The 21,895-nt window shown below is 40.1% G+C and overlaps 1 pseudogene; it reads left to right on the plus strand.

The window, feature by feature from the left end:
- The first annotated feature begins 13,918 nt into the window (after nt 1–13,918).
- LOC135415250 (inositol 1,4,5-trisphosphate receptor-interacting protein-like 1) lies at nt 13,919–20,517 on the plus strand (annotated as a pseudogene).
- The last annotated feature ends 1,378 nt before the right edge of the window (nt 20,518–21,895 follow it).

Raw genomic sequence — 21,895 nt, forward strand, 5'->3', positions numbered from 1 at the left:
GGCTGGTGAGGCAGAAGATGGATTAACTCTAGAAACACAGCAGAAAAAATAACACAAAATGAATTGGTAATTGAGGAGGTAGCGTCTCATACAGTTGGCATTGCCAGTTTACAGAATTTTATCCTGAAGCTTCTGGTAATGGAATTTTTCCTGTCTCTCTTGGTTTTCTAGGCTACTAAGGAAAAATAGGTTTATATTTATTTAAGGAGATTCTGGATAGTAAAAAGATATCCCGGATGTAGGTATTAGATGGTAAAAAGTTTCTTCCTATGTTACTCTTTTAAAGGCTCTCCCAGTCTTCATGTTTGAATTATGGTCTTTGAATACCTAGATAAAAATGGAGCACTCCACAGTAGTACCCTTCTGATAACATACAGGGCCACAGAGCCTAACACAATTGTGGCAGTTGTACTTCTGTCTTTAGAACCCCCCTGCCAGGAGTGAAACACCTGACCATCCCGTGGTTCAGGAGGACCTTGGGCAACAGCCTCTCCTGGGCCGAGTAAGTCAAAGGCTGTGTTTTTCTACAATACCAAGCCAGAATAACCTTTGATGCCACAGGAAAAGCTATCCCTGCCACTGTTTCCCATGCTTGCTGGTTCTTAGCCTCACATCATTAGTTCACTTGTACTAAGGCACCCTCCTCTCAGCCGTACAGGATCTGAAGTGGGTTAGAACACACTACACTGGGAAAAAAAAAAGAGATAGAGAAAGAAAGAAGAAAAATTATAATTAAAGAGCAGATAAGTTAATTTTAACACAGTTGAATGGTGCCAGAAAGCTTATGGATTTTACAAACCGTCCTCCCAAACTTCTTTAACAGTAGGAACAATTATGTCTCAACAACATAAGCTATGCATAACAGAATTGCAATGAGAGGGAAAAAAAGGAATAACTGAATGCTTCTTGGAACACCCAGGAGTGACCCATCATCTAACTGAATCTGACATGTGGGATTAGGGACTGGAAAAGAAGCTGCTCTGCATAAGTGTGAGTGCTCTAGCCGGGAGGCAGTGTGAGTGGGTTTCTCTGCATTGGACTGATGGGCCTGCTGAGAAATGCTTTGCTCTCAGGCAAAGTGCTGGAAGTGTTCTATCAATTTTATTGAATTGATTTTAAAGGTCTTTGAGTCATAATTTCTTTCTCTTTGCTGCAAGTCAATTCATTCTGTAGTTGATTGTGAGGATAGATGAATAGTTTACATTAGGCCTATAGCAATAGTGGGGCAAAGGTTTGTCAAAGAATAATGTAGCTACTAGAAATTGAAGGTGCCTTATTGTAAATACTGGAGGCAAAAAAAGTCCCAACGCAAAAGATTTGATGAACTAGACAAATCCTTTGTCACATAACAGTCTGCAGCATTCTTTCATGCAGTAGAAGAAGATACTTTAGAAATCTGAGTAAATACAAGATAAGAAGGCCTCACCCACTGTTTTAGCTTTTCTATTCCTAATTAAAAGAATGAAGTGCTAGAATGATGTAATAAAAGTTTTCTATTTGGCATATGTCAGATTATCCCTTTGCCAAACAGAAATACACATAGCTCTCTGCATGGACTTCCTCACAGCTTTAGCAGTAAAGGAAAGCTGTGTCTTAATTGGACGTGAGAGAGGTATGAGATTATTGCATAGGGTGACAGAAGAAAATCAGGAAAGTCTGCGTTACGTATTAAGATTTTCTGTACTTCCCCTATGCAATCTGAATTACATTAGGTCTTCTCCAACCCCTGGACAGACAAACTCTATAAAGGAATAGAGAAGTCAAGCACAGACATTAACTTTGCAAAAAGCTGCAATGATTTAAGAAATTCTTAACTCATAGGTGTTTCTTGGAGCCTCTCTTCTAGGGATACTCGTTTCCCCAGCTCTTCTGCTGAACAGATGGGATCACAGAAATATTCTCTTTGGAGCACCTAAAGAGGTGATCTGAGTTAATTTGCCTGATTTTTCAGAAATTGGATGATGAGCAATTCACCTCTTATTTCACCAGAGCTGGAAACCCCATCAGCTCCAGCTGGTGCATCCATGCATGCCTGAAGCTCCAGCTGGCTCTGCAGGGGCAGGTCAGTTCTGGGCTTTAAAGTGCAGTCCAAAAATTCAACCTAAGTCATTAGCAAAGCAGAGTAAAATCCTGATCTTGTTAATCAGCGATTGTTATCTTGGTTCAAATACTGCAGTGAGTGGGAAAGGTCATCATTTAACTGTTAATCAGCGATTGTTATCTTGGTTCAAATACTGCAGTGCAGTGGGAAAGGTCATCATTTAACTGCTGGTTTTGTCCTTTGGGTCTGTCCCTTGAGTTCGTCTGTTTCATACATACAATTGTTTTTCACATATATAATTGGTTTTGAATCTCCTTCTTAAATGACAGGGAATATTGATTTCCTCCATAATAAAATTAGCTCATCTTAAAACCATTGACACATAAAAAATATGTTTTTAATATAACTGTCATTACTTACTGCAGCTTGATTTTAACTCGGGCTCTATAACCACTAAAGCATTTAGATATTGAGAGCATGTCCAAAACTACCAGAATAATGTAATATGTAATGCAGTTTAATATGTAAATATGGTGTAGAATTACTTAAACCATTTAAAGCTACACTTTGTTACAGATTATTATCCTGCTTGGATTTTATACCAGTCTGCACCAAAATGTATTGACCTGTAGGTAGCACCTTTTCATACCTAAAGTCTATCTGCCTGATTAAATGTTTTTAATGCATAGTTTTCTTTAAGTACCCTTACAACAAATAAGACCTTCAAAATTATTGAAGAAAAGAATAAAACATATTTCATTCATATAAAAAGATACAAATCTTGGCTTTTCTTTCTTTTGTGTTCATATTGATGATGAAAGTGACTTCAGTCAGGTCTTGGGGAGTTTCAGTAGCCAAGCAAACACGTTTTTGTTTGCAGCTGTGCTAAATAGAACAGTGCCATCTAGTTGCCTGCGAGGCAGCGATTCCTGGTGCCGCTATGTGACCTGTCCAAGAGTGGGCTGTAGTTCCCCAACAGGTCAGTTCATTGCTGTTGTGACTTGGTTTTATGGAGGACTCTTTTTAAACTGCTGTTATATCAGCATCAATGAGGTTGTTTCAGACTAACTTTTCTTTCACTGTTTTTTGAATACCCTGACCACAAGGGAAATAGAGCTGAAAAACTAGTCACGGAGTTTTAAAACGGTGATTCCGCTTATAATCAAGCATCATCATGGACCTGCCACTCTGATAACACAAACTAGATTTGCTCCTGTGAGCTTATATAAAAGCTGACTTATCTTTTTTCTCACCTTATTGGATAAATTACATTCCTTTAATTAGCATAGAGCAGTCCCCCATGAAACAATGTATTATCCCAGAACAGAAATTAGGACTACATTACTTAGGGAAGCCTTAAGTCTAAGACAGTCCTCCTGCTGCATGGCAGAAGTGCTTTTCAGTTTCTTTTGCTTACTCTATCTTGTTTTTATCTTGTAGATTTAATTAAGTCATCCAATATTGAATTTGATGAATACTGTAATAGATCTTTCCTGGCTAAGTTTTATGGAGTACTAAGTGAACCTAACTCTGAAAGACTGGAGTAGATGTATTTGTGAAAAAGCCCAAAAGTTTGACTCAATCGTGTTAACAAGTGCAGATATTTACTTTTCTATTTGGAAGGTGCAATACATCATAACAAAAATTTATATGTAAATTGTAGTGAGGAAATGATCCTGTGATTAAGTTGCAACACTTCATTTTTCGTTAGCTAAAGATGGACATGGTAGGAAATAAATGGTCCTTGCATGCTGTAAAACCATATTCAGACTGGAACTATGTATAGAGGTTAATATAAAATCTACAATGCACGAAGTGATTCCTGCTCTCCTTTGATCTGTTTTATGTTCAGAGAGTCTTCTGGGACCACGAAATTCAGCAACAATGGAGTTAGCGTCATATCTTGAAACATTTATATTGCTTCCATCACCATGGTGCCCAGGAGCCTGAAGCCCTGGTTCAGACTTGTTTATCCCAACAAAGAGAGCCCATTAACGGTGGTCTCTCAATTATGACATAAGAAACAGCAGATTTGACACAAGTAGGGCAGTGGCAATAGCCAGTGCTGACTGCCATCGCTGGACATGTTCAATGGGAGCTTTGTGCAAATCCTGCGGGGAAACAACCCAAAGGCCTCCTTGAAAAATTAGAAAGTGCATGGTGGAACTTCATATTACGGAAATGGGAGCTTTTAGTTAACTCCTGGCACTGAATAAGAGGTTTAGGTGGAATAGATAGAGCCTGTGAGGAATACAAGACATGCGGTGTGTAGGTGGAGAGCAGCAAAACGAGACTCTATGGAGAAATAGGGAGACACTGCCAGAGCCACAATCCAAGAAGGTGCTCTTTGAATAAGAGTTCGGCAAGAAGACACATGTCAAAAACAGCAAAAAATTTGACATAGCAATCAAATACTGGGATCATAAGGATCTGGTCAAATATTTGTCTGCAAGATAGTAAGAAATATAATAATTTAGAAATATTATTTAAAAAAACTGTTGGTGATTTGGAGTTCTTACCAAAGGTGACAGCTGTGCTGTGGGCTTGACTGATGGGCTAAATGGAGGTAGTTTCCATGGTCATGACCAAAGGTGGAGGAGACATAAACATAGATAGGACCAACTGCACACTAGCAAATTAAAGGGCAGATGGAGAGAATCAAGAGCTAATGGGAAGTCAGGCTTATAGATTCAAAGTCATAGAGAGGTTGAGCAGAACAAGCTGATGAGCCTAGGATGGGCAGTAGCACCAAGGTGATGGAGGAGAATCCAGTCACTAGGAGATCAGAGCAGAGCCCCACTTCCTGGAACAAAGGCAGTTGTGTGGCTGCCATGGCAGCTGGGAAAGTTGTAATCAAAGCCATGGGCTGACTGAGGAGCTGAGGGTAAAGCACTGAGCATGGAGGAGTCAAATTAGAAATAAAGCCCTGTCATCACCCAGGTGAATTTGTCAGATTTTTGAAGCGATTGGAAAACAATATAAAGACTGTTGTAAGCTTGTGAAGTTCAGTGAAAGGTGTAGACTGGTACTTAATTAAAACAAGGAGAATTTTAATGAACTAGCTGACAATCTATGGTATTCCTTGTAATGGATTGGAAGACATGGTTGGAAGGTCCCTGGGTATCAGGCTGGCAGGCAGGTAGGGCAGAGCACTTAACCATGGGAAGCAGGTGGGCGAGACTGCACTGACATTTCTGCTCAAGTAGAGATTCTATGGCAGAAAGAATAGAAAAGATTTTAAAAGAATTTTCTACTTAGGCTCCAGAGAGACTGAAAACTCTCCATATGGACATGAAGCTCCTTTGTGAAGGCCTCAGATACAAAAGCAAACAGAATAGTAGCCCTATGCAGGATTGATGGGTGGCTAAATTTCATTGACTGCAATAGGGCTTTCTCAGACAAAGAGCTTTATGGTCTATGAAAATGCAAATTTCATAGTAGTCATTTTTCCCTACATGTCTCCAGAAGGTGAGAGCTTCTTTAAGATTAAATAGAAAGGGGAAAAAGAAATAAAAATAATAAAAAGGAGATGTGGTGATCTGAGGCTTAGCAGCTATGTATGTACTGTAAGGCTGCAGTGTGGTAGCCATGCCTAGTCTGCTCACCTGCAGACTTTACATCAGGGCAAACCTGATCCACATCACCCTTCTGTGCACTCTGGTTTTCTTGGAAAGGAACAAGAGTGACCAGGCAGGGCTCTCCAGTGGGTTCTTCAGTCTTAGTGTCTAGGTACTTGTGCAACAGGGTATACAGTTCACATAGTAGAGTTCACATGTCCAGCAAGAGAGTAAATTGGCCAATAACCTGTCAATATCCTTTCATCTTACAAACCTGTGGCCTTAGGTCTAATTAGGTAATGCATCTTGTTCTGCTCTGTAAAAGCAAGTGGTTTCTTGGTCAGACTATATCTGTGGTATACTTTATTGCTTTGTTTTCTTGCTGCCGTATTATTCATGGACGTGATCGTACTAGATATAGTGAGTTCAAATGGAAAAATTTAAGGACCAGAGACTTGAATGAGGAAAAAGAACTAAAAATTGCATGAGTAGACATATTCTGTACTGAAACAGTTCCCTGACATGGGCTTGCCTCCTGGAAATGCTGCCTCTTCAATCGTAGATTAAGTTAAAAGTTTACTACTTGCAAGACAGCGCTGTACAAACCTTCTCTGATTTAGTCTGAAAGACTGTGTATGCCTTTGATTTCAGATATGCAGACTTTAAGGTGAAGGCTGATCTTGTGGGAACAAAACAGGCAGTCCTGGTTTCATTTCCTGCCTGTGCCTCAGACTTTCTCAAGATAAGACACTAAGCTCTTGATTCATTATTTCATGCTCCATTAAACTGGGATGCTAATACTTCCTTTTCCTTTGTATACTCTTTTTCTTACCTAATGAAATATTATACTTTCTTGCTCAGTGTAGCTGGTGTTGCAATTGTGTGTTAAATAAACAAGTACATGAATACAGAACTCTCTTTCTTCATTCTATGTATATTCAGCAGTAGCTCATAAATGTGAATTGGTCTTGAGAGTGAGTACATTCACAATCTGCCTGTTCAGCTGGTTGCAGGTATATTCAGGTCTGGGTGCTGATCCAGAGTTGTTTCCAATAGGACTTGATAAATAATGTATCACTTTTCAGGACTTAGTAGTTCAGTCAGAATTAAGCTAGTTTTTCTTTATGTAGTGTTCATTATCAAGTAATAAGTAAGGTTCATTTCACCATATAACTCTATGACTTAGGTTATTTGGTTAGAATCCTTAGAATCTATTTCTTCCAGATTTCTAGTCCATTATACTAGAGATCCAATAACTTTGGAAATCAAGAGGTTATTTCTATCTCTCTTCTTTCCTGGAAAATCTTAGTTAATAATTCTTTTATGTAACTAACAATCAACTTAACAGGTATTTTCATGACAAACTGTACCAGCTGTGAATGGCCAGACTGCACTTTATGATTTCTCTCAATTCCCTTACAGCCTTAGAATACTGAGTAAAAGATTTATGGTCAATGTTGGTGAAAAGCTCATAAAAATGATCACTATCAATTAGGGTTGATAATGTGACTGAGTTGAGGACTTAAGTAGTGTTATTTACATCTCTTTGCAAAAACCATCAGAAATGAAAATTTTTATCATGTGTCCTGACTAATCCAAACTTCAGTAAATATATTTATTCTCTGCCCAAAGTCTCCCTGCAGTCTCAGTGCTATGACTTTACTCTTTATGTGCTTTAATCCCCAACAGCAATGTAGATATTCATTTATGCATAAACTAATGCTGTATCCTGGCCTGGACTTAGCTGTAGATAGAGGTATTGATCTCTGATGCAAAGTGTTGCCATTAGGGTTAATGACATCTGTCATCTGTGTCAATGACAACCTCCTACCAAAGAGTAGGAGGGAAACAGGGCTGTGCAATCCCACTGCCTTAATACTGTAGTTTTATTTTGGAGCAAAAAGGTGCTTGTTGGCTCTGATCATGAAAACAATGAAAATTTTTCCTGTGATTAGGATTGGAGACATACTGGTCCATAAAAAAATGTAGTATTTTGTTCTTTTCTTAAGCATGGACCTGATCTGTTGGTGGCATATTCTAAAAATAAAAATGTCCAAATTTCTCAGCACTCGAGCTTAAGAAATTAAATCAATAGCTGTTGATCTTCTGTATTTCTTACCTTTAGGATTTATGTATTAGATTTTTATAATTTTATTTGCTTGCATGTTTTAAGGCTTTGTTAATACTTACCTGCTTTATTTGGCAGATACCAAGTAGCAGTTAGTGTCATGGAGGCTGCTAGTATAGCTCAGTTCAAAATGCTTATTGTGTACTGTAAGTATGGTTAAATATTCCCTAGATTCAAAGTGCAGAATGCATCTTGTGGTTTAACATGCAATAGAACTGCAATTCCATTTGCTTCAGATGGACATAGCTTTCTGTTGTATTTTGCTGTGAAAGCCATAGCTTCTGTCCTGTTCTTCATTGCATTTAGAAACTTAATCAGTCCATGAAAACTGCCAGTATAAGTTTAGATAGGGTTGTTTTCAGTTTCCTGCAGTGCAAATAACCTCCCTGAACTCAGAGGCCTCCAACAGCACAGTTGTGGTGGGGAGGAGGTAAAGGGCACATCTCTAAGGCACTATAAGAAGAGTAGTCATCCCTCTTGATGCTAGAAAGCACTAGACCAAGGTAATAAGATTATGCCATAGCAGCAGCTTGTGGATCGATCGGACTCTATGCGACTGTTTATAGGGGGGGCAGTTAAGACATCATATACGAAAAATGGTGATTATCAGATGCTTGATGAGAACCAGTTTTGGGAAGACACCTTCAGCCAGACAGCCAATAAATTAAAACCGCAAAGAAGTCCTTTTCCTCTCAAGTCAGAGCCTTGTCTCTTGTAAAACCACATAAAATATAATAATTCTGATTCATTTTAATATTATAAATCAATATGTACAAAACATAGCAATGAAATAATACAGGAAATCCTGAAGAGACCCTGTTACCAAAATTAAAAGCAGCTTTTTATATGACTTTCTGGAAAGTTCTTTGGTTTTTTTTTGTCAGGGTCTGGTAAGTGTTCCTTCTCGTTTATAAAGCAAAAGCATCTCTTTCTGTAGAAAGTGTGAGACTTCCTGGACTATACCTCATAACTCTGTATCTCCACTATTCACATAAGTCAACTTTGATATTTGGAGCCCGCCCATTTTGAAGTTACTTATGATAGCTGTGTGCTGAATGAGGAATCAGAATTATATTGTCAGTTCTGTTTAGCTTTGTTTTGATGTCCTTTCTGGTAGCCTTACCATCTGCAGGTGTATAAAAGTAACACCTGTTCAATGAATTCAGAATAAGGACATTTTATGGAGGCAGCCACACAAAACATTACGGAAACTCTCTGGTAACCTGGAATAGTAAAAATAACATCAAGAGATAAAATACCGATCTTATTCAAAATTCCTACACAACTGAAACACAGACAATAGTACTCAGGGTTTAGGAAAAAGATTGACCGTGTCCTGGGGTGCATCAGGCAAAGACCAGACAGTCAAGGGAGGGGATTTTCCTGTTCTGCTCTGCACTGGTGAGGTCTCACCTTGAATATTGTGTGCAGTTTTGGTCACCACAATATAATAAAGATATTAAGCTATTAGAGAGTGTCCAAAGGAGGGCAACAAAGATGGTGAAGGGCCTTGAGGGGAAGCCATATGAAGAGCAGCTGAGGTCACTTGGTCTGTTCAGCCTGGAGGAGACTGAGGGGAGACCTCATCGCAGTCTACAACTTCCTTGTGAGGGGAAGAGGAGGGGCAAACACTGCTGTCTTCCCTGTGGTGACCAGTGACAGGACCTCAGGGAATGGCCTGAAGTTGTGTCAGGGGAGGTTTAGGTTAGATATTATGGTTCTTCACCCAGAGGATGGTTGGATGGTGGAACAGGCTCCGCAGAGAAGTGGTCACAGCACTAAGCCTGCCAGAGTTCAGGAAGTGTTTGGATGATACTCTCAGGCACATGGTTTGACTCCTGGGGATGGTCCTGTGCAGGTATAAGGGTTGGACTCGATGATCCTTGTGGGTCCTTTCCAGCTCACCATATTTTGTGATTCTGTGATCTTTCTGACAAAGGGCAGACATCATTAAAAATGGTAAAATTCTCGACCAGCTTCACTGAAATTGAGGAGTTTCTTTGAGATTGCAGATCAAAGTAAAGTTAGAAATGAGTCTTCAGTCTTTAAGTTTTTTAAATGGATGCCTGTACCCTTCTTTACCAGAGGACTTTCTATTCGGTTCACATTTAATTTCTCAGTGGATCAGGTTCTTCTTGGAGAGACAGAGCTTTGTCTTCTGCTACCCTTTGATTCACTTTGCTGGAAATAAATGTTTAGCCTTTACTTGCCTATTAATCTGGTATTCTAGGACACATCTATTTTGTGCACTTGAATTCCTTATACCTGTATGTGCTCACATGTTGAAACTTGATACTCTAGTATGTCGGTAAACAGTCCCCATACAGTCTTCTAAGACTTCTTTTCTCCTTTAGTTTGTAACACTTTTTAATGCACTGACACCCATTGTATGAAGGCCTTTGCTGCAGATTCATTACATATGGACAGGCGTGGGTCTCCATTTGTCATGGTGAAGCAGGTCAAATGAATCAGTATGTAGATAAGTGTTTCCTAACTAGAGTTCATGTTAACCAGGACAACCCTAATGCTGACTGAGTTTTGTCATGCTAAAGCATTATAAAAATTATGCAGAAATACAGCCTTCTATCACTTCACCAGCTAATAGCATTATTATTTTGGTTTTGTGGAATAGTTCAATTAAATAGAATAAACTATAAAAATAAAAAAAGTCCAAGGAAGGCTATAGTTCCTCTGCCATTGGATTTTACCACTCCTTTCTGTAACAGGTAATAGTATTTTTTTTTTTAATTTTCTATTGTGGGACTGAAAAAGGCACAGAGACCAGATGACATGCATCATTCAGGGAAAATCTGCCAGAGCCCTTATGATTCTCACTATTCCTGATTTTATTCATCTCAGCCTTGAAATGTTCAGTTCCAGCTTAGGAACAAACACAAAGCACATTTCAGTTGTGCTGCTCTAGTACCTGCTGCCTGAGTTAATAACAGGAAAGAAAAAAGAAGTATTTAAAAGTTATTATCTAAAAGGAAGGATTGATTTTACTTGTGTCATTTTAGTCTAAAATACTAATAACTTGAAGTAAATTTTCTCTTTATGCTCTTTAGATGTGGTAAAAGTACATATTAACAAATCTTGGTGACAGTAGTAAAAGTTAAAAACAGGAGCAAATTCTGACTTTTAAGTCTTTAATTTTCTATATGACTGTAGATGATTGTGATAATACTACAGTCTATAAGAGGAAGATATTCCTAAAGATTTCTCCTTTTTGAAGTTATGCACATATAATTACTGTATTATGAAAAAATAATTATGGTACCCTCAGGAATTTTCCATCATCTTTATAAGCAACCCGACAAGGAATTGATAAATTGCAGGAAATAATCCAATAAAACAATTTGCATCAATTTTATCTCACAATATAAATTTAAATACCAATCTATTAAAATAGAATAGTAATGCTCTTATAAAAAATTATTTTACAATGTGCTTGTTAAGACTACATGTAATAACAAAGACATTTGTTCCTCCCTAGCGAGGGGGTCCTCTAAAGACTCAGAGATCATAGAGCTATCTAGGACAACACTACATTTTATTGCTTGGAAATAGTTGTTTTAAAGCTCATCTTTTTTAGGTATGTAAATTTATAAATGCTTCTTCTCATCACATCTCTTAAGTTACCTACCCTGAATTTCCTCTGCTGTTTTTTTAATCCTGGACTACAAGGTGTCTCTGCACCTCTTAACAGTGACAGTTGTCTCTATTACCTCTCGTATGTTCATTATCTCCAAGATTGTGTCATTATCACTGTCATATATGGATCCCATTACAAAAAGATGTGTATGGGAACAAAGAACCATGGTCAAAATCTGCAAAAATTGAGTTCATACTTAGTGGACCTGGGAAACAGAAAGCTCTTGTCTCTCTTGTGCCCTTCCCCTGTCGTAGTGTGAAGCTGCACTGGGTCACCTGGATTGAGCTGGCTTTGCACAAATTACATTGCAGTGTAGATCTGAAATCAGAGGTGAGAGGCACATGCATACAGGTGTAGTTCTTGGCTGCAACTGAACAGAACTGCCCATGCTATGCTGATCTGTGAGATCTTTGAGAGGAAGGCTATGCTTGAGTCTCCTATGGTCCATGTGCTTCTGCAATAAGTGCTGAGTGTCCACAAGCAGATGCTGTAGCCTAAGAGCCAGATCTTCCTCTTTACTTCCTCAGCCACTAAGTGGATGTAAGGAAGAGACTTTATTACCTGTAGCAACCCCAAGTACTGGTAAGCAAGTACACACCTCTGGTGTGTTGCAGGAGCAATGGTTCACAGAGTGTCTTTATGTGGCTAATGATACTGGAAATGGGGAAAGAGGGGTGCACCTCCTGTGCTAGAGGCATCAGTTGATGCAGTTGATGCCCTTGACAGCTGGAAGACAAGCATTGATAAGGTGGGGAGAACCATCTTATTCCTTCTGCCCCTCACAATCCCCACAGATGGGTGTGTGTTATGGTTTATTCATGAGAGGCTGTTCACTATGTTTCATTAGAAATCACTGCTGCTGAAAAGACTGCTGATGGCTGATCAGAGCATCAACACCTTACTTTGTGTTCCTTTGTCTATCCCAGCTCCACAAATACTGTTGTTAGTGGTACAAATGCTGTGTGAGCTCATTCAGAAAGCAACCTGGGACCCACAGTGACAAACAAGTGCTTTGTTATTAACAGAGAAAAACAGGCTCACTCCCAGAAACTTGTGCTCATTCTTGCCTTAATCCATCAAAGAGTGTAAGCATGTACTTATTTTGAAGAGCACAAAGTACTCTTGAATTTTACTCAGACTACTCACATGCTTCCCATTTAACATAGCTTTAAATGTTTTGCTGAATCAGGGCCAGAAGACACGTGTAGGGACTGAACCCATTCCTGCTTCCATTCCTGGTTCGTTGCTCCATATATAACAATAACAAATATTGCACACCTAAAGGAGAAGAACATCTTCATGGTTCAATAATTCAAACTGAAGCATAAGGTGACCTGCAGGTGGATCACCCATGTGAGAAGTGTGTCATTTTGGCAGGACAGTGCTACCTTCTAAGAGTGACATTTCTCACCTTCAAAATACAGCCAAATTACCAGCTGAGAAAAAATCGGGGCTGAGCCACCATCCTTGTCCTGCTGAAAAGATTACTTCATCCTCTAAGGGTGTCATGCAAGCTGCTTTAACAATGAACTAATTTAAATTTATTTTGCTTTAGCTAAGATTAGTTCATCTTGTGACATTTAAATTTCATTTGCTCACAGTAATTTTGTTGTGCAGAATGTTGCAGATAACAGAAATGGCAGATTATGTAAATAACCATTTATAAGCAGCAGCTTTTTTCAATCTATTGTTCTGAACATCCTACCCAAATGGCCTCATTTTAAATATATGTCTCTGTGACCGGACACTTTGCTTCAACAAACTTTTTTAAGTTTCACCAATCTCCCAAAAGGTACATTATTTAAAATAAAATTGCTGTTCAAAGCAATATCAAACAATATCAATCAATATCAAACAATAACAAAACCATTCCTGTGCAAAGGGCAGAAGATACAACCTAGCCATCTGCTACATGCAGCAGCAACATAATTGAGAAGTTGTCATAGTTTGAAATTGGCCCCCCTTGAGAGTTCAAGGGGCTCAGAGGTGACTGGGTGCCAGGACAGTGTTCCCTGGAGAGCCAATCACCACTCATGTCGTTCGCTTCTGCTCAAAAATCATATATCACATCACTGGAAATGGTTGGCAGTTCTGTCTTGGTTGTTTTGCTGTTGGTGTCTGCTGCGTGTAGGTGGACAAGGCCAGGGGGTGGCTGCGACCCCCCAGCTCAGCCTTTGGCTAGAGTTAGAGTCAGCATTTGGAGTGTGTGCTGTGAAGGAAGAATTTCTCAGCACCTGAGGTAAGAGGGAGGAGGCCAGGCCTTCTTTCCCCCCCCTGCAGCTGTGGGACACTTGGGACAGTGCATAACTGAACCGAGCTGCCTGTGGCCAAGGCTAGGGGGCTTTTCCCCCCACTGCATTTAGGCTGGTGGGGGGTGGATTTTGAGGCTCAACACTTGAGCAGAGCCAAGTGGACGGGCTGATAAAATCAGCTCGATGCTTGGGAGAAGAATCCCAGGCGAAATTGGAGACGGGCCAAGAGAGGCTCGGGAGTTGCCTGTCGAAGCTGACCGGAGGCAGCCAAAAAACTGACTTAGAGGAATGAAGATTCCAGGACGCGTACGCTTGATAAGCTACACTGCAGCAACCTACGAACCGAGGTGGGACACTGAGAGGGAGAGATCACCAGCAGCAGGAGAGCAAGGACTCAAAGCTATCTTCTTGGACTTCATGAGGAGGAGAGACTACAACAAACAACTGCTGGACTTGGTGAGGAGGGAGTGTTCAGGAACCCCAAAACACTCCCACGGCAGACTGTGTTACATATCAGCCTTAAAGGCTGCTCCTGGACTAAAGTTAAAGGAGGGGCTTGAAAGGACTGACTGATAGTAATGTAATATATATATATATATAGTTGCCTTTAGTTTGTATAGTATTTATTTGTGTAAATAAATGTATATACTTCCCCCTTCCCCTACAGAAGCCTCTGGCCTGAAAGTTTCTCTCTGGTGTTAGGATAAATTGTTGAGAAGGGGTGGGGGAAGCTTGGAAGTTGGATTTTAGATTTTTTTTTAATGTGGCTCAAACTGCCACAGAAGTGTAAGAAAGAACTGATAATACTTGAAGTGAGATTGCCAAACAATTCACAGAAAACCATATACATACCTTTGGTTTTTTATTATGATATTCAGAAGCCTTTTCTAATTAGGGAAGTGAGGGCTTGAGACAGATAGTTAAGCTAAATATTCATAGAAATCCAGTGCTAAATTCTACATCTTTACACACGTCTCTGATTCATGTAAAGACAGTATTGTCATGCAAGTAAGCAATGCTGTTCAGTAGGGGCTTTGTTGGGGTGGGGAAAGCACTTGCTGCCAAGCACAGGGCTTTGCTAATCCTTGAAAGAAGATCCAAAGGAGGAATTGCTAAGTATGCTTTCTGTTTCACTACTAAGATTCAAAATTAAAAGTTTTAAAAAAAAAAAGAGAGAAAGAAAGAAGAGGATGGATTTGCTGAAAAGGTGTGATACAAGCTGAAGGCCAAACACAAATCCTTAGTGATAAATGTCAGAGGGAAAACATGAAGTAGTAGTTCCAGTTGTATTCACTGAGGGTAAATAAGGGATGGAATTAAGCCTGGCTTCTCCAGTGATGGTGAGGGTATCTTAAGTGTATGTGACTTGTGTGAATGCTTGATGGATGCCTCCCAGCACCAGCCTTGGCAGACATGAAGAAGCTTCCTTCAGGAGCTGCACCCACATGTTGTGCTGGTGGGTTGGGTTTTTGCAAAATTCTGTATTCTCTGTATTGCTCTTCTCTGTGTTTTTCCTTTCTGGACTGGTGACTAGTTTTCAGAAATACCAAGGTTAAAACAAGAGCCAGAAGGAAATAATTTTTATGTGAATGGAATGTTGCTGGCTTCTTTTGGGTCAACTGGTTATATTCAACTTGACTTTGGTTTCTCTGAGTCAGGTCTTTCAATGTCTGACCTAAAGAGTATGAAATGAAAAAGATTTGTAAGGTGCAGAGAAGCAGCTGAAAAGTGTAGTGGAAAAGTTTGTCATAAATCATACAAGGTATATATTGCATAAATAAATGGTAAGTAAAAGAAGACAAGGTTGCTTGAAGGGTGAACATGCAATTACAGTGAAGTGATTGAAACCCAGTGGTCACTGATGAATGTATATGTGCAAACAACAATATCTTTTAATTGTGTAATGATGAACTCTTATTGATATATTCCTATGATATTTATATAATCAGATTTTTAAAATTTATAAATAACTACTATATTAAAAATTACTACAATGTATGTACTTCTTTATCCATTTTTTCAAGATAACATCTGCTACTGTACTTTCAATAGAGCTCAAATATAAATAAATGGTTTCTAGCATATTTATTAAATTTTGCATAACTACTTTTAAATAAGTTCTTTTACATTTTTGTTTGAGGTAACAGAATTGTATAAACACTGTTTAATGGCAGATGCAGAACAACAACGTTCAATGCTATAAAACCATAAAGCTCTATTGTACAGCTATATACATAGGATGGACCAGTTAGGGAGTCATCTTATTTTTGGGAAAAAAAAAAAGAAAAAAACACTAGGTTGTAATCTATAAAATGTGACTGTCCTCTTCACATGGATCTGACAAGCATGAACAAAGAAGAAAGCATGAACATGAAGAGAGAGGGATGGAAGGAGTTAGTCTGAGAGGCATTTAATTTTCTCTGAGTTCCATTGAGATACGGATGTGGATGTAGTACACTTCATAGAAGAGAGCATTTGAACAGCAGCGGTAGAACTCTCCTCCATGGTACATTTATTAGCATGAGAACCAGCTTTCTACTATCACAACTATGAGTTGTGCCTGTTTGAAAACTGTGGTAGCGTTGCAAAAGGTTTTGGTCAAATCCTGCAGCAGCACAGCTCTCAGCACAAATCTCACGAGCTGTTTGGATTCTGCAGTTATTGCAGACAAAGCACAGGGGAGGTTGCCAGCCCCACAGTCTGTCCCTCACACGTGGGATAAACACACAGGGGGGAACCTGCCATACACAGTTTCTGGTTTCCATCTCTCCAGCCAGGAAAAAAAGATGATCTTCTTGCCTCAGAGAATACTGAACTGATACAAGGAAGAGTGGAAGTATTTTTTCATGGAAAATATAGTCAAACTGGGCCAGCAAGGACTAGTAAATAGGCACTGTACAGTGAGATCTTCTCCCTCTCTTATCTATCAGGAAGGTGGAGATACCAGGATGTTTCAGACACTGCCTAGTTCTCAATCGCACAAATGTGTCTTGAGGGACTGAAGAGAGGGATGAACTCCCAGATGAAGGAGCTTATCTGGTTGCAAAAAAAAAAAACAACAATTTTGAAGAAATTGGGGGATGGAATAGCAAGGCTTATATGCTGTGCCTGCAGCTTTTGTGCTGTGTGCTGTCTGGACCTCCCCATATCACTGAGAGGACAACGTCCATCCTGTTTTGGAGAGGAACATTTAAACAGGTGTGTGTGTACCTGCTTTGGACTTTTTTAGAGTGACCAAAGAAGGTAAGCCAGTGACAGGTGTGACTGGGAGGCAAGTTCATGACTGTGTTGAAGTTGCCAACTAATATCCATACAGTTAAAAGATGGCTTTGACTTTGAGCTATTTTTAGGGTAATAACTAGCTCCTAGTTTTTATCTCATAGGTCCTTTCCTAATATCAGTTCAAAGGAGATATTTATCATATAATTTCAGAAAAATGTAGAGTTCATTATGAATTCTATTCAGTTAATTAAACTATTTAAATAAATTTCCACTATGATGCCATTTCTTATTGTCATTTTCAGAATATTATAAAACAAAGTTCAAAAAAAATTTTTAAAAGTAAACAGAAATACTATATCATAATTTATTTTAAGAGTTTTTCAAAACTTGGCTACCCTGGGATGATCTATTATGTGTAAATTGCATAATATTTTCTCTCTGTTGATAGAATTTGGAAGAAAAGGGTTGAAGTGGAAAGCTGTATTCAAAAATGAATGCACTCCCCCTCCTCCTTCCCTTAGCTTTTGTATCTAAGCTGATTCATATGGTATGGAATATCCCTTTGGTCAGTTTGAGTCAGCTGGCTTGGTTGTGTCCCCTCTCAGGATCTTAAGCACCTCCAGTCCCTTGATGCAGGGGAATATTGAGAGACAGCACTGATGCTGTGCCAGTGCTGCTCAGCAGTAGCCAAAACACTGGGATGTTATCAACACCCTTCTGGCTACCAATGCAAAGCATAGCGCTGTGAGGGCTGCTATGGGGAAATGGGCTCCATCTCAGCCAGACCTAATACACACTGCTTATAATTTCATGAACCATACTTTGACAAAGGAAGAACTGCATGATTTAAAGTGCTAAATGTGATTACTGTGATTACCGTGCACAAGTTATTTGTGCCTCTGTTTCCCTAGTCAAATATAATTGCAGTTAAAAATGCAACTAAAATACTAAAATACACTTCCATAAACAGAAGGGAGATTTGTTTAGGTCATGCGCTAATGGGTTCTGTGTTTGGTGGTAAGCACCTACCTATTTTATTTTACAGTATTAGCATTTTTGCAGATTTAAAAGCCACTGAGTCAGACAATGATAGTCGTGTGGATTGATTATAACCCCAGGCTATGAAACAGATGAAGTAAATAATCTGCAGTGGTCTTAATTTTGATCTTGCAGAAATACCTCTTCCAAAGTGAGCTTTACAGATATGAAAGAGAATCGTGTCTCACAGAATGAGTTATGTTTGGACAGGGCATGGTGCTTCTGCTGGAGCTCTGAGACAGGCCTTGCATCCTGTCAGCTGCCTGGGGCCCTCTCCATCCTGCTGCAACATCTCTGCAGCTCCCATCCTCACTCCTCTCCCCACACTATCTTCCTCCATCCCAGCCCCATAGAAATCCTTCTGTGTGTCCTCCTGCAGGCCATGGCTTTCACATAACTGCTTTTCGTGCTTGTGCAAAGTATCATCCAGGACCCACAGGCATTTGGGGATGGGCTGGATGAAGGCACACACCAGCGTATGAAGCAGTGTGTGGACTACCTTAACCAGGAGATGGTTTGGCTGCTGCAGGAGCTGGAGGGGGAGCCTGGAGCGGAGTGGTGTGGCCTGGGGAGCCCTGTTCTTTGCTGCCTTTCAGCAGTGGCAATTCTGGGCCCTTGCTGGAGTCTTGCTTCTTCTCTTGGGGCTGTGGTTTAACCACAGGAAAAGGAGCCATGAAGCAGACAGCAGTGGTGAGGAGAAGAGCTCCAGTAAGAACCTGGGAGAGGAGAAAGAATAGAAGAAGATAGTGATGTTGCAAAGGAAGAAGAAGAAAACAATGAAGCAAATGTGGAGGAAGATGACAATGACGTTGAAAATGAAGAAGAACTCAGCATTGTTGATGCAAATGAAGGAGACGATGAAAATGAAGGAAATGATGATATAAAGGTGGAGGAAGACAGTAGTGTTAGAAACGAAGAAGAAGGCAATGATGCAAATGAAGAAGAACAACATGGTGATGCGATTGTGAAGGCAGACAAGAATTCTGGCAAAAAAGAAGAAGAACGTGGTAATGTTGCTGAAAATGAAGAGAACAATGCTGAGGCAAATGAAGAGAATGATGCAAAGGTGGGATAGATGGAAAGGAAGAAGGCACTGATACAAATGAAGAAGAAAATGGTGTGAATGTGAAGGAAGACAGCAATTATGTTGGAAATGAAGAAGAAAGCAATGATGCCAACAAAGAACACGGTGATGCAAATGGGAAGGGAGACAGCAATCATGATGAAAATGAAGAAGAACATGGCAATGTTGCTGCAAGTGAAGAAGGCAATGAAGAAGGCAAATGAAGAAGAAATGACGTGAAGGTGAAGGAAGGCAATGATTTTGGAAATGAAGAAGGTGATGCAAATGAAGAAGAAAATGGTGATGCAAATGTGAAGGGAGGCTACAGTGGTGTTGGAAATAAAGAAGAACATGGTACTGTAGATGCAAATGAAGAAGAAAACAATGGTGATGGAAATGCAGAAGAAAGTGAAGATGCAAAGGTAGACCAAGACAATTATACTGGAAATGAAGGAGAAGGCAATGATGTAAAGGAAGAAGAGGAAGACCATGATGTTGGAAATAACCTAGAACTACTTTTAGAGGAGCGCATACAGTGGCCTGTTCAGGACCTAGACAAAGGTTGAGCAATGACGAGTGACCTACAGGACAGCTTCATGAGTGTCTTTGGAGACAGCATATCAAATAGTTTCTACCCAGTGCCACAACAAGCCATTGGGGTAGGCAGTGCCTTTGAAGGTTGCAGTCCCGGTGTAGGATATGGTCTACCTTGTACTTATATTCCTGAACCCCCTGTGGGGCATGCATTCCACCTGGAGCTGGACATGCAGAGCAGATGCTGCCAAGAGACTTCTGCATCCACGTGGAGCTGGTGTGCACCTGCATGAGGGAACAGCTGGGCAAGAAGATGTCGTGCTTCCTCCACCACTCCGAAGAAAAGCTGATGAGGAACAGAAGCCCAGCCTCCTCCACACCCTCTAGGCTCCTACCTAGATGTGGAGAAAACTGCCCTCTGGTTCTGTGACTGATGAAGTTAGCCTGGATGCATTTGCCTCAGTCATGCCATTGGCACTTAGCGTTTCAGCCCTCCAGCCGCTCCTGCAAATTCCAGCTGACCAAAAGCAAGAAAAGCCTCACAGCTGAGACAACGCAGCAAGGCGACTCCGACATCTTTGTGAGCAGCCCACAGAGGCTGACTTCACCCCAACACAATGTGGCCTGAGAGCTACACTGTGGCAGAGGCAAAGGTCTCCAGGCACATCGCCAGGCAGGTGACGCCTGAACGCTTGCACCTCAAATGCCTGCAGCTCTCCACCCGCACACTGATGGGCACAGGCTTTTCCAGCTATACCTGGAAGACTGTTGTAATGCACCTCCTAAACACCGTATCATGTGGTGTAGGAGGGATTTCCTGCAGTGTCTGGGGGATATCATGGACTACCTGCACTGCTCCCTGCAGTGGAAATACCTTCACCAGTTTGTCTTGGGCAATGAGAGGGTTCCTGCAGAGATCAGTTTGCCCCCAGATTTGCAAACGGTTGTACCATACAACCTCTTTCAGTACCTGGTTCTGGATCCAGCCACCTACAGGTAGGCGATTCAAGCTTATGGTAATCTGCAATTTTGGCTCAGAATGCTGGTCTACAGTCATTGACAGAAGTCTTCACTTACAAAGCTGTGCTTGTGGGGCTCACACCTGCTGGCAGACACGTGAACACTCTGTAGTTAGTGCATTTATCGCTGGCAATGCTGAACCTGCTTTCCTGTTACTTTGAAACTAATAAGGTGCAACACGTGGTTTCCTTGAGCAGACACACATCTCTGAGATCCCTTGCTCTGTCACTTTTAGTTACTACAGTGCTATTGCAATGTTACCTAAGTATACAAGGAAGATATTAGGTCCACTTGCATATCTGCATGTGGGACTCTGAATCTGATAGAGGTTGCTTGTCACATCTCCAAGACAAAAAACTAGCCCCTTAGGAAATTAATGTACTCAATGAGTTGTACTTTTAATGGCTTTGTAAGGACTTAATTCCTGTCAATGTCAGAAAGTATAACTGATAATTCTAATTCAGTTTACCACAGGAAAATATGTAGTCTAGTTCAAGCTATTTGAATGGGAATTGGGTTTATTTTCACTGCTTTGAGAGATCTTTTGCTTGACAATAGCAAAACTATTTTGCAAACCTACTTTAGCCAATTAAGCTACCTTGTTCTACTTGCTTGCTTGCTTTTCAGTAATATAATATATATGTAGAAAACAGGAAAAAGAATACAAGGAAAAAGAATACAAAGGAAAAGAACAAAAAGAGAGAAGTCCCAAAGCTTTTTCAAATTTCCTGAAAACAGTAATTGTTTATATTTAAACCACATTTTCTTAGAGAATGGCCACCCAATGGCATTAATGATTAGTGTGGAAAACTTGCATTTATTTTCAGTTGATTGTGTATGCTTTATTTCCAAAGTTAATTTTACTTAAAACGCCCCACATATACAATATATAAGTCCAACCAATTGCCAACCATTGCTGTTCTATTTAATTATAATATTATTTAAATGAACCTGTCACTCCTATGCTGTATTATTGTAAGACATCACCTGTACAAGCCTCGCAGACATGTCAGTTCCCAAGACAGAGTAGTGTCTTAAGTCTTAGGAAAAAAAAAATAAAGGAGAAGTTACTCAAGAGCTTGGGGACAACATTAATAAGCTGTATAGACATATAACAGTTTTCTGAAAATTAAAAACTCTTTCAAAGTAGTAGGTGTTGCCCACAGCTGCATGAGCATGGAGCCTGCACTAACACCGGAGACCATCTGCAGTAGGGATGAGGAAGGGTAATGTGTGTCCCTGTAACTGGTGAGCTGGTATTTTTCAGCACAGTATGAAAGTATAGCCTAAGTGCCAGCTACTGATAAGGAACCATGGCTCTGGATTACCCTCTAAGCCTGTGGCCCAAAACCAGCCACCAGGTTGCGGATGTCACCTGCACATTCTTT

Source organism: Pseudopipra pipra, chromosome 5 (genome assembly GCF_036250125.1).
Source record: "Pseudopipra pipra isolate bDixPip1 chromosome 5, bDixPip1.hap1, whole genome shotgun sequence".
Taxonomy (NCBI): Eukaryota; Metazoa; Chordata; class Aves; order Passeriformes; family Pipridae; genus Pseudopipra; species Pseudopipra pipra.